The sequence below is a fragment of the Humulus lupulus genome, chromosome 2, assembly GCF_963169125.1.
Source record: "Humulus lupulus chromosome 2, drHumLupu1.1, whole genome shotgun sequence".
In the NCBI taxonomy this organism is placed as follows: Eukaryota; Viridiplantae; Streptophyta; class Magnoliopsida; order Rosales; family Cannabaceae; genus Humulus; species Humulus lupulus.
The window spans coordinates 7,461,457-7,483,394 of NC_084794.1; positions in this window are offsets into that span (position 1 = coordinate 7,461,457).

Genomic DNA, 21,938 nt, shown 5'->3' on the forward strand with positions numbered 1-21,938 from the left:
GGAACCACGGAGCAGAGAGTGTTTTAGAGAGAGAAAGAGAGTGAGTGAGGAAAAAAGAGATGTTTAACAAATATATCATTGCCGCTTAAAAATTTTGAGGTCCGCCATTTTGTTTCAACTTTTTTTTTTACTTTGGCTATTACCGTATTTTAATTATAATACTTTTTAAATAGTATTATAATGATGTGTTATGGAAAAGAATGTTTGGTGTAGTGAAAGGAAAAAGCATTGGCAATAAAAGCAGCTCTATTATGCCTATAGAGTATATGTCGACTAAGACTAGAAAACCCTATTTCGATCTTACTTACCAATGCTTCAACATTAATGATTTCATGATCAACTCCACCTATATTCCCCATTATATCGTGGTATATATAGTTTAAATTTATATTGCAAATACAAACTAACGAAAAAAACACGTGTGAGATTATATGAGTAAATGTAAAACATACCATACATGAAAATGAAAAATCATTCCACAAATGGCAACATCTTACTCGGAACACCAAATCTTTTGTTTTTAGAAGTACTACGTTGTTTCACTACAAAAAAGGGGACTTTTCCGCCGGCAAAACCCATTGAGTTTTTGCCGACACAATTTTGCACCGGCAAAGAATCGCGTCGTATCTCCGTCGCTAATTTCACTTTTTCCGACGCAAATATAATGCGCTGGCAATGGCCCTTTTTGGCGACGAAAAAATACGCCGGTAAAAAAATCTGTCACGATATTGTGGAAAATACTTTTAGCGGTGCAATAATGCGCCGGCAATAGTTGACTTTTTTAGTGGCGCATTTTTGCGCCGGTAAAGGTGTATATGTGAAGTTAAGATTGAAACTTTTTGCCGACGTAATTTTACGCCGGTAAAAGTATTTTTAAAATAATAATTTTGATTAAATTACTAATATTATTTTCAATATATTAATATTAATTAATAATTTTCAATTTTAATATATTAATAATTATTTAATTTTTTAGTAATATTATTTAATTAGAAATAAAATTAAAATTAAAATTTTATAAATAAATAAATAAAAAATTACAACTATTAATATTTATTGTCTCCACCAAACATGAAAATATAAAAGTAATTTAGTAAAATAAATGTCTCATAAATTAAATTTTAAATAAATAGAAAAAAAGTTCTACAAATGAGTACTGCCCGCCTCATCATTCCCGCCCCCGTCAGCATCATCGTCCTCGTCCGAATCCTGGTCTGGTAAGTCAACAGTAAAACCAGGAGCCAATTCACCAACCTGCTTCAACAAAGCACTGAGCAGGAGATCTTGACGCCGTTGACGACTCTCAAGTTTAGTCGTATGCTTCTTTAGGTTATGATTTTCTAGCATAATGTCCTGATTTTGCTGCAAAATGGTGTCCACTTCAGGTGGCAATTGCCCGGACATTTGAGAAGTTGACGAAGATGCTGCCCTCTTTGCGCCAATTGCCTTCAGCCTAGGCAACCCCCCAAACCCTTTCTTATAACGCGAGCGGGGTCCAAGGACATCCGTGACAATATCCATATCAGGCGGGAAATGACCGTCGACATTATCGCCGACACAAGAAGCAGCAGATGATGCAGGGGCCGTACTCTGCGATGCTCGACGTTCGGTCATCTCATTCTGCACAATAAAAAGCACGTATTTTGAATTCCAATATAACATTATTTGAAAACCTAACTTATAAATTTTTAATATAACAACATATAAAATATAACTTTATTATCTATCTGCCAACATCCTATCATTAATGACTGCAGACCAGTGATTGAAAAAGAATGTAATTAATTTTGTTCCCGTATCAAGGAGCAAGTGGGCTAAAGTAAATTTGCTCATGAAAATCCATATCTGAATGAAAATCATGAAGATATTATTGATATATACGGTAGGTGCAGTTAATTCCATTAATGGGGAATTTATGTCTCCAAACATATACATCAACTACATTTGCATATTTTTCATTCAGATATGGATTTTCATGACCAAATTTACTTTAGCCCTCAAGCTCCCTGATACGGGGACAACATTAGTTACATTCTTTTTTTTATCTTAGTCCACAATTATTAATCATAAAAATATTGGCACATAGATTATAAAGATTTCATTGTTAAAAATTTAATTAATAATTAATAAATAATTACTAATTGACAACAACCAATTAGTAATTAATATTTATTAATTATTTACTAAACTTTTTTAAAGTTAAATGATCATAAATTAGTTAAGGTTATGCAACTTACATGTTTTGTCGCCACTGCATCACTAATCCACTTATCCTTCTTCTTGTGGAGGTGCTCGAATGTGTCGATCATGCTCGGGAGCTGGCCAGTAGATGGGTCCATCTAAAAAAGTAAATTATTTAAACATTGTGACATTTATAATATTTTCGTAAATGTAAGGATATAAGTTATTATAATTTACGTGATCATAAACATGGGCAACGATGGATTTGGAACCGTATCCTCCTGGTATGGTCATTTTAGCTCGAGCTTCTTTATTTTTCTTCGATATACGCTTCAAAAAGAAAACAGTACTCATTAATCTAAATTGTAATTTTATAATTAAAAATTAATGTAAAATCTACGGCATACCTGGTGAGAATCAGAAGCCCAAAAATCACACAGAATTGCCCAATCAGAAGAAGTAATCGACACAAAAGGTTTTGACTTCGCTCTCTCATTGTCCACCTCTCCTCCAACATCTACCCAGTGTTTCTTCATCGTGTGGCGCCAATCAGTCAGATGTTTTTGCATTTGTCTTACCATGGAATTGTTGATTACTGGATTGTCTTCTGGATCAATGAATTTTTCCTAAAATCACAATTAAAATTGGAATTTGTTAAAATATTATGAAGATAGACAAAATATTTAATAATGAGTTATTAAAGGTTTAAAGAATGCTTACAGATAGTCTCTTTCGAATAACTTCGATATCAGCTGGTTTTACTTGTTCCCAAGCTAGTGTAGTTGGGGGTACGATGCTACGCAAATAACGAGCCATGGAATTGTTGAACCACTTGCCGTACTTTTGAATAGCTTTTCCAATTTCTTTATCAAACTATACTTTCAAATGACTAACTTTTTTGATGGCCAGCTCCTTCTCGATATTGGCACCGTAATAAGCTCCCCTGCCTCTCTTGGAGCCACCACCTGTGTCATTACTTGTTTCGGCCATTCTACATTAAAATATTCATTAATTAACTAATTCAAATTATGTATGTTTGTTGTTTTTTTGTTATAAAATTAACATTTATTCATTATGGTATTTCCAAACCTACCCTATTCTGACCTAGTGGATCCCTTGGAGATAGTAAGGAGTCATGTACTTTTCCTCAGTTTTTTAAAATGTTTCTCAAACATTTTAAAAAAATGAGGAGCAGTACATGAATACATTGTCTATCCCCAAGGCATCCACTAGGTGCATCACTATTGTTTTTTATTATTGAATTAACATTTTATTACTTATTGTCTTTCCCAACCTACCCTATTCCGACCTAGTAGATCCCTTGGAGATAGTAAGCAGACATGTGCGACTACCCACTTTTTCAAAATATTTTATCAAATATTTTGAAAAAATGAGTAGCAGCACATGAATACATTGACTATCCCCAAAGCATCCAATAGGTGTGTGTACCTATATCTGATACTATCATTAATTAATGATAATAAATAAAGTTTTCATTGAATTAAATAAAAAGTTACATACACTTGTTTAAATTACATATCACTGTCCTCATCATCACTAACTACAACATCATTACGAACATCACTATCACTATCACTATCAACTAGAACATTATCGTCATCCTCATCGTCTTCATACTCGGCCAACGTGTCGTCTTCAAATTCAACTTCATCATCGACAACAAATTCATCTGAACCTTCGCCAACCAAATCATCGACGTTGTGCACTTCAGTGGCATTGACATCAACCCGATCATACTGAAGATTATCAAAAATTGGAAGTTCTACCCACAACTGAAATGAAGAAGAATTAACTTCTTGCAATATTGGTATATCATTTGTGGTCTCAGTATCATCAACATCAGAATTTGAGAAATCCCATACATTCCTCGGAATGTATTCATTAACGAGCCTCCAATCATCCCCATTTTTCACATCTCGAAGATAATACACCAACTTCGCTTAAGATGCGAGAACGAAAGGATCATCTTTATAACATTCTTCGTTCACATATACACTCGTCAAATTGGATTCCACTTTAATTCTACTTGTATTGAACCATCTAAACTTGAATAGGACAACACTGTAACCCATCAAGTAGGACAATTCAATTACTTCTTCCAGAACTCCATAGTAGTTCACTCATTCCTCACTTGGCACCATTACACCGCAATTTTGTGTTTTAAGCTTCATATCACGACCACGAGTCACAAATTTCACACCATTCACTATCATCCCTGGATATGAATACACGGTGCCGCTTGATTTGTTTGCGAGAGCATACAATTCATTATTCACTTCAGTAGGTGTTGACTCATGCAAACCGTTCACCTATCAACATTAACATTGAAAGTTAGTTTTGGATTGATTAAGTGGGGTTTCAGAAAAGAATTGACTAATATACATACTCTTTCTTTGAACCACTGAGGAAAATCAGTTTCTTGTTGAACTTCAAGATTCGAGCCCCCCCGTCTTCTTAATTCATCCATATGCTCACTACAAATGAACAAAAAAATTATGATTTTGGCATTCCTCTCAGGTCGATTGAATCGAGTCTCAACCCCCCGCAGGTACATTGAGCAAAAGGTTAAAGCCTCGTTCACCACGTAAGCTTCTGCGATTGAACCTTCCGGACGTGCACGATTTCTTACATACTGTTTATAAACTCCCATCGAACGTTCAATGGGATACATCCACCTAAAGTGCATGGGACCGCCAAGAATTGCCTCTTTCGGAAGATGCAAAACCAAATGCACCATAATGTCGAAAAATGCTGGAGGAAATATCATTTCCAACTTGCATAAAATGGTGATAATGTCTGTCTCCATCTTCTCAAGGTCTTTCACATTCAAAGTCCGTGCACAAAGTTTTTTGAAAAAACCGCATGTAATGCCCCAAATTTCCTAATAAGGTTTAGGACCTTGATTAGGAGGCTGGGAGGGCCATAATTGATTTATTATGATATTTAATGAGTATATGTATGTTTATGTGAATTATATTATTATATGATGGTGAATGCATGCATATGGGCTCATATTTTAAATGCAAGGGCATTTTGGTAATTTGGCCGCTGGGGGCATGATTGTGTAATTTTATGCATATGGGTGAATTATAATTTTACCACATTATATGAGGATTGGTTCGAGCTGGTCGACATGAGACGATCATGAGATGCAAGTTTTCGGTCTAGTCATAACGAGATTTAGTTCGGGGCTCGGGGTGAGTCTCGGGGTCATTTTGATGTTTAGAGCATTACCGGGAATTAAAGGGTAATGGGATGTGATTTATTGGTATTTGAGAATGTTGAGATTAGCAGGAATTGGAGAGCGTTAATTATGATTAACGGTATAGGTTGGAAATGACGAATTTACCCTTGGGAGTGTTTAGAAGCTTTTAAATTGGCCTAGGGGCATTATGGTCTTTTGACCTTAAGGATTTATATCAGCCCATAAAGTTTAGAAGGCTGTAGAAACAGAGCCAAAACAGAGACATCAACCTCCTCTCTCTTCTCACCCGTACACCATTTCTCTTCTTGCTTCTTTTGGGATTTTGAAGCCAATTTGAAGGAACAAGCTAGGAAAATCAAGGTTTGGGCTTAGGGACTTGATTCAGCCATTGAAGGGGTTTGAAAACCGAGCTTGAGGTAAGGAAATTCAGCCATGGAAGTCTGGTTATACTCTGTTTTCTATTAAGTTTCAGCTTGTGATTTTGATGTGTTAGTTAGGAATTAATGGGAGTTTAATTGATGTTTAACTTGGGTTTTGATGTGGGTGAGTTATGGGTGATGTTTGGAGGTTTAAATGAGTGTTTGGAAGAGGTTTTGGGTTGATTTGAAGGGCTGGTTTGAGAGGGAAAATGCAGGGGAGTTGGCTGGTGCGTTGCTGGTTTTTGGGCTGATCAGGGTAATGTGCCGCGGCCTGGCTATGGCGTGCCGCGGCCTAAGTGTGTTCCTGAGGCAATTATGCCTCTGTCAGGGGGATGAGCTGCGGCATGGCTATGGTGAGCCGCGGCCCATCAAGGCAGATTTGGAAAAAATGGGGTTTTTGACCTAGGGATGCTAGCTTAAGGCCTCGGGGTTGATCCTAGTACCCGGTTAAGTGGAGATTGATGTCCCGGAGGCTAGATATTGGTTTGGAAACTTATGTTGGTCATTTTTATTAATGGTATCCTATATGTTTGGTTATGACTAGGTGACCGCTAAAGGACTAAAAGCTGATCGTTCTCAAAGGTCGTTTTTTTTATTAATTCTCGCTCGAACCAAGGTAAGAAAACTGCACTCTGTGTATATGTGACATGCATGGCTATTATGGATGCATGTTGGTTGATTATTGAGCATGACATGCATGGCTATTATGATGCATGTAGATTGGTTATTGAGTATGACATGCATGGCTATGATTGATGCGTGTTGGATGTTTAAATGTAAACATTGATAGCATAATGAATGCTTGGCAAGCTTTCCCATTTGCATATGATTATTATTGAGGCATGCTAGATGACTAAGTGTGATGCATGTGATGCACGAGAAACATGTGATTAGGGCATGCCATGAGTGATGAATATGAGATTGGCCAGAGCTTGAGTCTCTGAGTTTGTGCATGATCACGATTATGCTAGCAACTGTTTAGTAAGCATGCTGAATGCCTTGTTCTTGGATTACTGACATATGATACATATTGATAGCATTGCTTACTTGTGCATGGCACTGACTAATTGGTCAGACTTGGCAAAGGGGCTAGTATCAACTGTGAAGTTGTGACTGACTAGTCAGGTTCGGCAGTGGTACTGGGCACTGGTCACGTTGCACTGACTCGTTGGTCAGAATTGGCAAAGGTGTTGGTATCAGCTGTGAAGCTGTGACTGATTAGTCAAGTTTGGCAGTGAGATTGGACACTGGTCACCCAGAATTGGCAAAGGTGTTAGTACCAGCTGTGAAGCTGTGACTGATTAGTCAAGTTCGGCAGTGGTACTGGACACTGGTCACTTAACACTGACTGATCAGTCAGAATGGTCTTAGCGTGGTTCACGCAAGCCAACGGAGATTAGATCTAATCGACCATCAGCACTGAATGGCTCAAAGATCATTAATGCAAGACCGACCTCGAGGGTCGATGAATGAAATAAGCACTTGGAGGCTAGTGGCTTACCTAGCAGCCACTCTCCCTCTTGAATCATGTGATGCTCACTCATTGGTTTGAAAGCTTTATGCTTAGTATAATTATAATGATAATCACTTGATAATGTTTATGAAAAGTATTATGTTTTCTTGTTGGGCTTCGGCTCACAGGTGCTATGTGGTGCAGGTAAAGGCAAGAGGAAGCTGGACCATCCTTGAGTTGGAGAGCTTAGGTGATGACGTGTACATATGCAGCTGCTCGACCGTCACGGCCGAGGTTTAAAGTGGAACTAGGGTTGAACCCTGTTTTGCCACTTAGAACGGCTTGTTGTAAATATTTTATGTAATAAACTCTGAAATTTATATTTTCGGGATCCCAATGTATATATTAAACGTTCTAGTGAAACGTTATATCTTAACCAAAATGTTTAATCCCTAAACCGCTAATCATACTCAGTTCACGATTTTGGCCAAATGACTCGGTTAGCGAGTTTAGCACTGTTTACAAGGCACACCGTAACGGTCCCTGGAGTTTGGGGCGTTACAACTTGGTATCAGAGCGAGCCAAGGTTTATGGTTCCTGAAGACAAGCTGGGCATGTACACTCATCACTGAAGATAGCTTCACTCAGGGAATGGTAACTATTTCTGTAGATATGTGCATAGCTGTTTGAATTAAATGTGAATGCTTTACCTGTACATTGTATTAGGGAGCATGAGATTCTGATAGAGCTTGGCTCTTGACTATATGATTATATGCTCCGTGAATATTTATATGACTGTGATCATATGATTGCCTGCTCTGTGAATATATATAATTGCGTTATTTGCATATTGGGGTTTGAGGCATGGTTGAGTATTGGAAGAGCAGGGGTTATGAGTATGTATGAATGCCATGGGTTTATGATTGTGGTGTGGTAAGATTTATCTCGTGGGAAAAGCCCTTGATATGGTTATCGTGATTAATGGGTCAAGTTATTGACTGCAGATTGAATCAGCAGGTTTATATTCAAGGCAGATTATGAGGCCTGGTGATAGTTATACGGGGGTTGGGAGTTACAGCCAGGGAATTAGTTCTTCGTCTGCATCACTGAATGTTCAGCAGACGCTTACAGATTTGCAATTCAGATTGCAGAGGCAGGAAGAAGAGATCAGGTATTTGAAGCAACAGCGGAGTCTATTGGGAAGTACCTCTTCCTTTCCTATGCCAGGGGTGGCATCAGTTTCAGCTCAGCCTAGGGTTGAGAATAGATGAGAATTTCTCTGTGGAAGATTCCTGAAGTACCTCTGTTGGGGAGTACCTCTTCCTTTCCTATGACTAGTCTACTTTAACATTTACTTATTTATTACTTTTAATTTAAAATTAATTTAATTATACATTAATCTCCATTTTGTAATTTTTTATTAAATTCTTCAATTTGTATTGGATTATTTACTTAATCAATAATAATTTTATTATATTTATATTTTATTAAATCATTTATATTTTTAACTTTTTCAATTGCAAAACATCTAATATTAATATTAAAATTAATTATTAATTATTATGATTGGTAATTTTATTTTATTTAAATTATAGTTAAAAATTATTTTTTTGATGAATTTTTAATTATACTTAAATTTTTATTTAATTAATTATTAAACTTTTATTAATTTTACTACCTCCAACAAAATTTGGGCAGCATAACGACTATATTTCAAACTATCCCAAAAATTGAAAAACCTACAAATTAAACACATATATAACCAGAATATTCCCATAGCAATATACAGAACATTCTCATAACATGCACAACATAAACCAAGATTAATAACATATATCAAATCTTTTTATATCATTTTATATCAGTAACATCAAAACAATTTATTTAATAAATATTTATAAACAAGTACTATTTAATATAAAAAAATATATAATATATTTTTTTAATATACATAATCTAATCTATTTTTTAATATACATATTAATCATTAAAATTAAAAAATATACATACTCAAATCAAATTTTTTTTAATAAATACTAAAATCATATTTTCTTTTTCATTATTAATCTCATTTTTATAAAACTACACATATATTTTTTTTTTTAACAGAAAAATATAACTATAATACCAAATATCACACACATACATTTATATTAATCAATTTTCTAAAAAAATTTAACATTAAATAAACATATATACACACACATTTACACATATACATAAACATATATCCATACATATACTGAAATGCATATATATATATAAATTCGGATATATAAATATATACATATACTCGGATATATAAATATAAACATATACTGATATATATATATAAATATATACATATATATATAAACTGATAAATATAAATTAATATATATAATCAGATATATATAAATATATATATATAAAACGAAATAAATATATATAAAAACCAAAATATATATATAAACATATATATATATATATAAACTAACATTTTTAGACTTGTTTTACCGAGAGTAGCTACACACATGTTTATATAGGGAGAGAATAACAAAAAAAATACAATTACAAAACAAAATATAGAGAAAAAAATCCAAAAATGTTAAAAAATCCCGAATACTAACTTGAGAGAGAAGCTTCACTAACCTTGAGAGAGAAGCCACAGTGGGATAATGGCTCACGGTGGTCGGAGAGTATATCACAGAGGAAAGAGAGAGATAAGCTTTGTGTTTCAGAGAGAGAACTGAAATGGGGAAGAAGGAGGCTCGGGCGGCTGGGTATATCGTTATAACTTTTGCCGGCGCGTTTCGTTGCGCCGGCTAAAGTTTAAAATGCGCCGGAAAAAGTATTTTACTAAACCCTACACTCAAACGACGTCGTTTTAATTATTTCAACTTTTGCCGGCGCATTTTTTCACTTTTGCCAGCGCAACTAAACGCGCCGGCAAAAGTATACCCACCTACCTTCTTTGAAACGTGTGGAAATTTAAAAAACACGTTTGACTTTTGCCGGCGTGTTAGGTGAAATGCGCCAGCAAAAGTTTGTATGTTTATTTTAAAATCTGGTGACTTTTGCCGGCGCAATTCGGGGTTGCGCCGGCAAAAGTTATGACATTTTTTAACACCATACCTTTGCCAGCGCAACCCCCGAATTGCGCCGGCAAAAGTCACCTTTACCGGCGTAAAATTGCGCCAGTAAATGGGTTGATTTTTGCCGGCGTAATTTACGAATTGCGCCGGTGAAAGTAATTTTTGCCAGCGCAATTCTGAATTGCGCCGGCAAAGAACTTATTTCTTGTAGTGTTTCTACATATATGCAATGCAACCATAATATGTACTAATTCTAATAAGGATTGTGTTTTGCTTTCTCTCTTCACTTAATTGTGAAAATAAAAAAAATAAAAAAAACTTCAATTATTAATTATTATTGAGAAGCTGATTAGAGATTTTTTTTTAATTGACTTACACTAAATTAGAACCGCCAGGTTGGCATTTGCCTCCTCCCTAATATTTTATAAATTCGTATTTTTATAAGAAAATTGAGTCAAAACTCTCCTATACAGGAGGGGAATACCTTTATTTTTTACATATAGATAAATTGTAATTCATATTTTTTTTATATGACAATATACACTATAGTTACAGTGAATTGATTATGCCAAATACTTGTCTTTACAAAGCGGTTGTTGTAGTGTAATATGGGCAGTCGTGTCCACAGATAGATATCTTATCAAAAAGTGATTAGTAGAACTTTAAACTCCAAAAGTAAATAAATTGTTGGTGGTTTTTGAGAAAATGTTGAAAATAAAATTAAAGCAAATAAAATTGGTAGAAAAATTTAATAACAAAAGTGATAAGGTTTCAAGAATCACCTATATGTTTGGCTCATTTATTTGGACACAATTAAATTGTTCACTTCCCAACAATTTAATCGGAAGATGAAACTTGAAGAACATATATAATAAAATGTATTCGAGTAATAACAATTCTCACCTTAGGAACATAGAAAATAATCTTATGAAAAATCTAAGAATGACAATATACCTTATTGGCAATAATGCAATAAAAGACTAATCATAAAATTATAATATCAATATATTTGTACTATTGTGTTCACATAGAAAAAGCATGACTATTTCTATATAATACTAAATAGATAAATATATTGATATAGAGAGATAAAGAAAAATAGAATAAATGATATTACTCAAATGTATAAACTTTAAGTACTTGATGAATCAAAACACAAATAATATTTTACCTCACATATAGGATCATCTTTTACCTTATCTAGGAAATTAGCCTAGAAAACTAGTCATTTTCACAATAATCTAGAGATAAAATATGAGAAGAAATAGACAAAATAAGACTAAACTTTACTATATTATTTGCTAATGAAAAATTTCACTCCAATATGTACAAGAGGTCCCTTCATATAGCGGGAAATGAAATGCAAATTAATTAGAATTGATTTTCTCATTAATTTGAATAAAATAATAATGAAAAACTAATTGTAGCAAATTGATTTCTCCCATTTAGTCAAATATAATTGAGATATTGATGCCTTAAAATGCTAGCAGACAATGGAATTGATTGAGAATACTCCCAACAAACATAATCTTGGTCAACTCTAACAGGGAAATGATTGTCTTAATTGGGCATTGCCAATTGATTGTGAATCATTGGTATTTGATAGATAGGAGTAGCAAAGATTTATGGGAAAAGTTGAGAACTACCCATTTTTAGGAGTAGTTAACTAAAATTAGCACTAAATATATTTAGTTGAACTTTACCCATTATTATCATGAGATTTCCCAAATTACCCTTATTTGAGCACATGATTCTAAGTGTTGTTGTAATGTGTATTATATGTGCCATATTATGGTTAAATTGGAAATACATTCTAATTGTAGTGTGTTTAAGGAGAAAAAAAAAAGCATGTAATTGAAGATGTATAATGGGTACATCAATTGAAAATTTGGGTACTAAAATAAAAGTTAAAAATAGTGGGTAAAAATTAAAGTGTATCATTTAAAATGGGTACAGGATCTAATTTTCACAAGATTTATCTTAATATTGGTCCCATGTCACGTAGAGAGAAATGTAAAGGTGGGCCTGGCTTGAGATCAAAGAAATCACTTGGGTTGGGCTCATTTTTTTTTCTACCATTTGTTTCATCATTATTCCAAATACGCCACTTTTCCATTTTTTTCTTTCACAATTAATTCTTTCTTTTTATTTGTATCAAAATGCACATAATTCTTGCAAAATAAACCAAATTAAATATTTTCAGTTGTAAAAAAATATTTCTCATTAATTTTCTAAAAATATTAATTAAAATTTAATTTAATTTAACATTTAATATTAATAAATATACATTTTTCACCACCAATCATAAATCTTTCACGCGATTTTTAAAAAAATTAATAATCTATTGTGCTGAAATCATGGTTCAAATAATCTATTTCAAGCCCACATAAATTATCAAAAAATTTAAAAAAAAAACGTATGAGAGATTAGTTATAATTATAATATATACTATCATTAGAAAAAAAAATTAACTTAATATTTATCCACATTACGAAAATAAAGGCATTCTCTACTAGGGCTGAACATAAAATCCGAAAAACTGAAAAAATCGTATAAACCGACCTTCCGAACATCGAAAAAATCGAAACTGATTAAACCAAACACCGAAAAAACCGCCAACGGTGCAAACCGCCACTGTTCGGTCAGTTTGAAAATTTTGTCCGGACCGATCGAAAGAACCGAAACCGACCGAACACTATAATATATAATAATATAATATTATATAATTATTAATTAAAAAAAAAAATCTTATATGTTTTTAGGGCACCGAATCTCTCTCGGTCTCTATCGCATTTGCATATACTCAGCAGCTCAGCCCCTCTGTGTCGCCTCCTTCCTCTCTGTCTTTGGTATGTTTTGCTCTCTCCTCCCTCCCAGCCCAAACAAATGGAACGGAACGACTCTCTCCCTCATCATCTCATCTCCTCCTCTTCCTCTCTGTTTCGCTATCCTCCTTCCCAGCCCAAACGAACGGAACGGACCGAGCAAACGCGACTTGACGACTCAGTGGCAGCACTGCCAGCCCACTCTGGCGACCGCTTCACGGACACAGTGACCCGAGGTATGCCATTGTATTATTAATTATCAATTTTATTTTATAGCTTCATTAAAAAACACTATATCTATATTTTCATACCAGAATATAGTTATGTGTGTGTGAGTGTTTATTATAAAGAAATAATGTTCTATTTTATATATATATGTGTGTGTGTGTGACTAATGGTTATGGAAGAAAGGAATAAAGAAGAAGCTGAAACAAAAAAACAGAGTGAATTGACACACACATATATATATATGTGTGTGTGTGACTAATGGTTAGGAAGGAAGCTCAAACGAAAAAACAGAGTGAATTGAGTCTAGTACCAATATACAAAAAAAAAAAACATTTCAAAATATATATATATCTTTAAATGGTATAAATAATAGCAAATAAAGGAGTTTGTTTTATGCTCCATTTAGACTTTGGAAAACCGCACTGAGCTATAATCAAGTGAATTATTATTATTATTATAAAGGTTAACATTGGATTTTAACCTTGTTTTGGATGATGTATTAAGAATATTATTATAGAGTTCCAAGATGGATGAAAAGAATATATTGGCTTGATTGTGAACTATTTATTGAGAATGTTGTGATGTGAGGATAGAAGCATTGGCTCTGAACCATATGTTTGATTTTGTAAGAAGATTGGCCGACCATTATTGGGTGCTAAAGGGGATGATAAAGTATGATGTGCGTTCATTAGTGGAGGATGTAAACAAATAAATGAAAATTGGCATAATTATTAATGTAAGATATTAGAAATATCCTTAGGCAACTGTGGTGAGCTGAGAATAATTAACGGTTTGAAGAAAAGAAAATCCACTGATTTGGGAATCAATTAAGTTGGTCTTTGATAAAGGGAAGCCTCCTTTGTTTAGAGAACATTTTACTTATTTTTGTTGGTTTGTTGTACAAGTATTTTATTAGTCCTTTCGAGTAAGCTCTTGTACTTTGGTGTAACTTAATTGGGCTCCAAAATTGAAGAGGAAGATAGAAAATAAAGGAATGAAAAGTATAAGAATTAAAAAAAAAATTCTTTCTATAATAATAATATTATTATTATTATTATTATTGCTGTTGTTGCCAAAAAGAATAAGAATTGAGGATTGTGCGCCCTAATTATCCACGGGCTATTAGCGAGCTGAGATATGGCATAACACTATCAACCACGTGGATGACACGTACCCGGAGCTGCTGTTACCAGATCCTACCTCTTTAGCTCGAGGTAACCAAAGGCTTACTAAGATTACTAAGGAGTCGGGTCAGAAGTATGGACATCACGGGCTAAGAATACAACAAGCTCGAGGTACGAGCTTGAGTTGGCATCCGTGACCCCTTATAAAGTCAACCACGCAATGTAAATGTGCATATATCAGACATCACGTGTCTGATATACCCCTGAATTCTCAAACACGCAGCATAAACGTGCGTGTTCAGGCACCCACGACTGGGTTGGGCCGTGCGGTCCATTACCCCCCTTACCTATTGATTAGACCACACTTCATTGTCAGGTTTTAGGAATTAATCATGAATGTCACAGAAGTGACATGATGGGTAAGAAGGTCACGGGATGACCCTCCTTGCCAACCCCCAGGTGCCCTCTCCTTATAAATATGGAGACCCTGGGAGTTGCAAAAGGTTGGATTCAATTGTGTAAAGAAATACCCTGTAAAGAATACCAGAAAGATAGCAATTATATTGGCTGGTGGACTAGAAGGATTTTAACCTTTGAACCACCTAAAAAAGTATTCGTGTCACCATTTTATTTCAAGATCATTCATCTATTACGTTCATCACTTAGCACTAATCGTACTCTTTATTCTATTAATTACCTGTTGGTGAAGAACCGCGTCAACAGTTTGCTGCTTTCATTGAGAGGCTGTTAGATTGGTGCTATCACAAATACCCAACCATGGTGGTCACTCGCTCAAGACATGGTAACGAGTCGAACCAACATGATGGGTAGGAGGCCTATCATGCTGCCATCTCTGATCATCAGAACCATGAGGTTCAACAGTGGTCGAGCAAGCAGCCAATAGGCCAAGATGACACTGGAAGTTTGGCTCCCCGGCCACCCAATCTGAACCCAGATTTCTACACGGCGGTGGAAATGGAGAATGCACAGCTGCAGGAACCAGCCAGACCCCTGAGCAACCCGCTGGAGTGGGAACGGAGGTCATGACAGCGACCCAGACCGTTACACAGAATAACCAGTTTGGTGGAGGCAAGAGAAAAGGGAGCAGCAAGGGCAACCAGCACGGCCCAAAGAAGAACAAGTCCGCAGAAAAATTTAAGCCGGTCTACGCGACTTATACGGAGCTCACCCACTTTAGGGAGAACATCTTCCTAGAAAATTCTGCTCGCCTCCCCTAGAAGAAGCCGGAACCGTTGAAACACCAGAAGGGAAAGCGAGACCCATCCAAGTTTTTTCGATTCCACAACGACATTGGCCACAATATCGATGATTGTAGGCAATTGAAGGATGAGATTGAAACTCTCATCAGAGCTGGACCCTTGGTTCAATATGCGCGGAATAGAGTTCCTGCAGCCCGTCCAGCTCTGGAAGTCCCGGTCAGTCAGCCTGGGTCTCGGGTAGATCAGGACATCCCTCCTCCCGTGATAGGAGGAGAGATCTCCATGATCTCTGGAGGTCCCCATTTGGCTGGCACGAGCAGGGGTGCCCAAAAGAGATACGTCAACGAACTTAAAGCTCATAATGGGGTGGAGTTCGTCCCCGAGAAGCATCTACCAAAGAAACAACGATTGGAGAGGCAACCAATCATATTTACTGAAGAAGATGCCAGCCACGTCCAGTTCCCTCATAATGACCCTCTGGTCGTAGCAGTGCAGCTCGCTAAACGGAGGGTTAGGAGAGTGCTGGTCCATAATGGAAGCTCGGTAAACCTACTGTTCCGGTCCACGCTGGAGAAGATGGGTTTGTCTGTGACCGAGCTGAAAGCCATTTCCATGATGCTTTAGGGATTCTCTGGAGAAGGGTCGGCGGCAATAGGAATGATCGAGCTGGTAATCACCTTGGGAGAGGGACCTCGGACAGTCTCGAAACTCCTCGAGTTTGTGGTCATCGATTGTCCCACCGCGTACAATGCCATTTTGGGTCGACCTACACTAATAACGTTTGAAGCCATCACCTCCATTCGCCACCTCGCGCTAAAATTCCCCTCTTCCACGGGGATATGTACGGTCCGTGGCGATCAACTTGCTGCCAGGGAATGCTACAACATTTCTATGAAGGGAAAATTAAAACCCGGACAGTTAACGATGATCGTCCAAGGTGGAAATGAGGAATCTCAAGAACCTTTGCCTAATCCTAAGATTGAAAAACCTCAGAGTGCCGAAGGGGAAAATATCGTCCTAAGTGATGATATTGACCCCATGATAGGCGAGGATAAATCCGAGCTCCAAGCTATCGAAGAGCTCGAGGAGGTAAATATCGATCCACAGAGTCCCTCACGGATGGTGAAGCTCGGGAAAAACCTATGTGGCGAGAGGAAGGCGGAGCTGATTAAGTTCCTGCAGGAGAACCTGGACGTGTTCGCATGGTTTCACGAGGACATGGTGGGAATCAGTCCGAGCGTCATCATGCACACCCTCCATTTGGATAAGAGCGTGCCTGCGAAGTCCCAGAAACAAAGGCGCCTAGGAACAACCCGAGCTGAAACCCTAGAAGAGGAAGTAGCCCGGCTCAAAAAGTGTGGCTTTATCCGCGAAGCTAAGTTCCCAGTCTGGGTCGCCAATCCTGTGTTGGTCCCAAAGCCCAACGGGAAATGGCGGACCTGCATCGACTTCTCCGATCTGAACAAAGCTTGCCCCAAAGACTGTTTCCCCTTGCCGAGGATCAACCAATTGGTAGACGCCACGGCGGGGCACGAGCTCATGTCCTTTATGGATGTGTACTCGGGCTATAATCAGATCGCCATGAATCCAGTAGAACAGGAGCACACTAGCTTCATGACCCCGACTAACGTTTATTGTTACAAGGTCATGCCGTTCGGGCTGAAGAACGCCGGAGCTACATATCAGAGGTTGGTGAACAGGATGTTTGCCAACCAGATCAGAAAGAACATGGAAGTGTACGTTGACGACATGCTGGTCAAGTTGAAAACTGCAGAAAACCATGTTTCCGACCTGGGAGAATGCTTCAAGATCCTGAGAGAATACGGCATGAGGCTTAACCCGCAGAAGTGCACTTTCGGAGTCGCCTCAGGGAAGTACCTGGGGTTCATTGTCAATACCAGAGGAATCGAGGCAAACCCCGATAAGATCAGGTCGTTGCTCGAGCTGCCCTCACCTCGGTCGTGAAAAGACGTTCAAGGCCTGACAGGAAGGGTGGCATCCCTTAATCATTTTATCTCTAAATCTACCGACAAATGCCTGCCATTCTACAACCTGCTCCGGGGGAATAAGAAGTTCGAGTGGACCGAGGAGTGCGAACGTGCCTTCCTCGACCTGAAAGCACATCTAGCCGAGTCACTCCAAGCCAACAGCGAGAGAGCCTCTTTTCCTTTACCTAGCTGTCATAGAAGACGCAGCTAGTGTCGTATTGGTCCGAGAAGAGGACCGGGCTCAGAAGCCAGTCTATTACATCAGCAAGAGACTTCTCGGAGCTGAGTCCAGGTATTCATTGATGGAGAAGATGGCTTTCTGTCTCATTACGACCTCCCGAAAGCTCAGGCCGTATTTCCAGTCCCACTCAATACACGTCATAATCGATCAACCTTTAAGGCAAGTTTTGCAAAAACCTGAAGCATCGGGACATCTGTTGAAGTGGGCTATTGAGCTTAGCCAGTTCGAGATTTTGTACACTCCGCGAACTACAATAAAAGGCCAGGCCCTGGCTGATTTTGTGGTAGAATGCACAGGATTCCAAGAAGATCATGTGGAAGATTCACCCCAAACCTCCTTAGTCCAGGCCTCATGGAAGGTCTTCGTAGATGGGTCGTCTAACAAGAATGGCTCCGGGGCTGGAATCATTTTCATATCCCCAGAAGGACATAGATTCCACTCGGTGTTGAGATTCGGGTTCAAGGCATCCAACAACGAGGTCGAATACGAAGCTTTACTGGTCAGGCTAAGGGTGGCCCAGGAGCTGAAGGCCAGCTCCGTTCAGTGTTACAGTGATTCCCAGCTCGTGGTAAACCAGGTACTAGGTTAATACCAAGCACGGGGAACCAAGATGGCTGCTTACCTAGCCAAGGTAAAAGTCGAGCTATCTGCATTTGAACGGGGCTCAATCGAACAGATACCTCGGGAGCAGAATGCCAACGCAGACGCCCTTGCCAAGCTCACTACCTCCGGGGAGACGGAGACTTTGGGGTTAGTACCGGTAAAGTTCCTGGAGAAACCAAGCATAGAAGAGGTCGGGGCGGAGGTCGAGATGATCGACGCAGACCGACCTGGATGACCCCCATCTTCGAATATATCACCGAAGGAAAGTTACCTGAAGAGCGTAATGACGCAAGGCGGGTACTTTACCAGGCTCTGAGGTATACAATGGTAGATGGGATGCTATACCGACGTGGGCACTCTCTACCCCTCCTACGATGCGTTCTGCCAGATGAAGCAAAGACCATTTTGCAAGAAGTGCATGAGGGTTTTTGCGGAGATCACACTGGGGGGCAAAGCTTGGCCCTGAAGATCTTAAGGTAAGGATATTACTGGCCCACTCTGTCAAAGGACTCAATCTCCTACATCAAGAAATGTGACAAGTGCCAGCGATTCGCCACAGTTGCCCGAGCTCCCCCAGTCGAGCTGAAGATGATCTCATCCCCATGGCCATTCGCAGTCTGGGGAATCGACTTGGTTGGCGCCCTCCCTACTGGAAAGGGAGGAGTCCATTGCGCGGTGGTGGCTATCGACTACTTCACCAAGTGGGCAGAGGCAGAACCCTTGGCAACGATCACTTCAAAGAGAGTCCTCGACTTCATGGTCAAAAGCATTATCTGTCAGTTCGGGCTGCCAAAGAAGATCGTATCAGACAATGGAACGAAGTTCGACAGCGACCTCTTCACTGAATTCTGTGAGAGGCACGGCATTATGAAAAGCTTCTCCTCGGTGGCCTATCCCCAGGCAAATGGGCAGGTCGAGGCCATTAATAAGATGCTAAAGGCGAGCCTTAAGAAAAGACTAGACGAAGCCAAGGGAGTCTGGCTAGAACAGCTCCCCCAGGTATTGTGGGCATACCGGACCTCGCATCGAACGCCGACAGGTCATACCCCTTTCTCCCTAGCTTTCGAAAGTGAGGCAGTTCTTCCTGTCGAAGCAAAGGTAGCCTCGGATAGAGTCCAGGCATATGACCAGGACCGCAATCACGAATTGCTCTGCGCGTCCCTCGACCTGATTGATGAAAGACGAGAAGATTAGCAGCTCCAGCTCGTGCATTATCAGCAAAAAATCACTTGTTATTTCAACTCAAAGGTCAGAAAGCGTGCCTTTAGCATTGGCGACCTGGTCCTCAGAAGAGTCTTCTTAGCCAGTAAAGATCCCAAAGACAGAGTATTGGGACCGAACTGGGAAGGGCCATATCAAATAACCGAGGTCATAAAGGAAAGAACCTACAAGTTAGCTCGGCTTAATGGAGAAGCAGTCCCACGAACTTGGAACGCCATCCATTTGAAGAAATATTATCAGTGATACCCTTGTAAGGCTTAATCAGAAAGGCCATCTTTTGTTTATTAAGCAATGAGAATTAAATCTTTTTTCATTATTGTGTATATTTGTGGATGTAATCTCAAGTAACCATGAAAGACCCTTTCCTAATTACTTGAGGGGCATATGGTGCCTAGATACAACCAGGTCACCTTAAAGGCTTAGAAGTTAATTCAAATCGATTGATCGATGCTTTTCTTAAAAAGCACGAGATATTGATAAAGGATTGACACGAACTAAGTCGAATCCTGGATATAACCGGGTCGTCCTAAAAAACTTAGAAGTTAATTCAAATCGATTGATCGATGCTTTTCTTAAAAAGCACGAGATATTGATAAAGGATTAACGCGAACTAAGTTTTCAAATTAACGTCATGGATGTAACCAGGTCCTAAAACTTAGAAGTTAATTCAAATTAATTGATCGGTGTTTTTCTTAAAAAGCACAAGATATTAATCAAGGATTAACGCAAACTAAGTTTTCAAATTAACGTCTTGGATGTAACCAGGTCCTAAAACTTAGAAGTTAATTCAAATTGATTGATCGATGTTTTTCTTAAAAAGCACAAGATATTAATCAAGGATTAACGCAGACTAAGTTTTCAAATTAACGTCCTAGATGTAACCAGGTCCTAAAACTTAGAAGTTAATTCAAATTGATTGATCGGTGTTTTTCTTAAAAAGCACAAGATATTAATCAAGGATTAACGCGAACTAAGTTTTCAAGTTAATGTCCTGGATACAACCAGGACTTCTCTTAAAAGTTGGTTCAAGTTGGTTAACAGATGTCTTTTTTTTTAAATCGTAAAATGTCGATCACAACACCAACAGAAACTAAGAGTATTACCAGAAGGCATAAAAGAGAAATAAGATAAAGGCAAAAAGGTGTAAATCAATCAAAAATAAGATTGGAGAAATCAATTGTCTCGAGGTTAGAAAACCGCATAATGTAAAGTTACAAAAAAAAAATTGTTGTGTAAATGGTAAAAAGAAAAGAGGTCCTATGCCCCGCCAGGCTGCTCCGATGAGGTCACCACCTCACCCTCCTGGTCGGCGGTTGTGGAAGTCTCCTCGGTCTCGGAGGGCGCCTCTTGCTGAAGGCGAGCTTTGAACTTCTCCAGGAAGGACTCCCACGCGTCCGACCCCATAAAGGAGAAGTCACCATCTGGGTTGAAGACCTAGCAGTGGTACAGTATAGCCTCCATGGAGGAGCTGGAAGCTGCCCTCTCCACCGCCAAGGCGGCCTTGGCCTCCTCGGCCTCAAATTTCGTAACGTCCAGTGCGGCCCGAGCAGCCCTGGCCTCCTCGAGCTCAGTTTTCGCAGCGGCTAGGGCGGCCTTGGTGGCCTTGGCCTCCAGCAGCTTAGGATGAGATGCATCCAGCTCAGCCTGCGCGGTTGCCAGGGTGTCCTTGGCGTCCTGCTCCTGTTTCTTGGCAGTCGCAAGGGCGACCAGAGCAGTCTGATGCTCGCCCCTCATATCCTCGAGCCTGACCCTAGATCGGGATATGCTCCGGTGAAGAGCCAAAGCACCCTGCAAGACCAAAAGATAATAAGGCAACTGCCTTAGGAAAAAAAAAACAAGAGATGCATATGATCAAGGAATACCAATGACGAGGCCAACTTACTAATTAGTGCTCAAAAATGCAAATTTATTGGTTTTAAAGTGTAAAATAAATTAAGTTTTAATTAATATTTTCATGAATTTATTATAATATATTTTATAATTGAAAATGTTAATTTTAAATTTAATTTGTGTTTAATTTTCAGGAAATAAATTGCATTTGGACATTAATAAAAAAAAAAGAACAAAGAAATAGTTAAAATTGAAAAAAAGAAAATGAAGGAAATGGTATTTTTGAAAGCATTCGGCCCAAGACT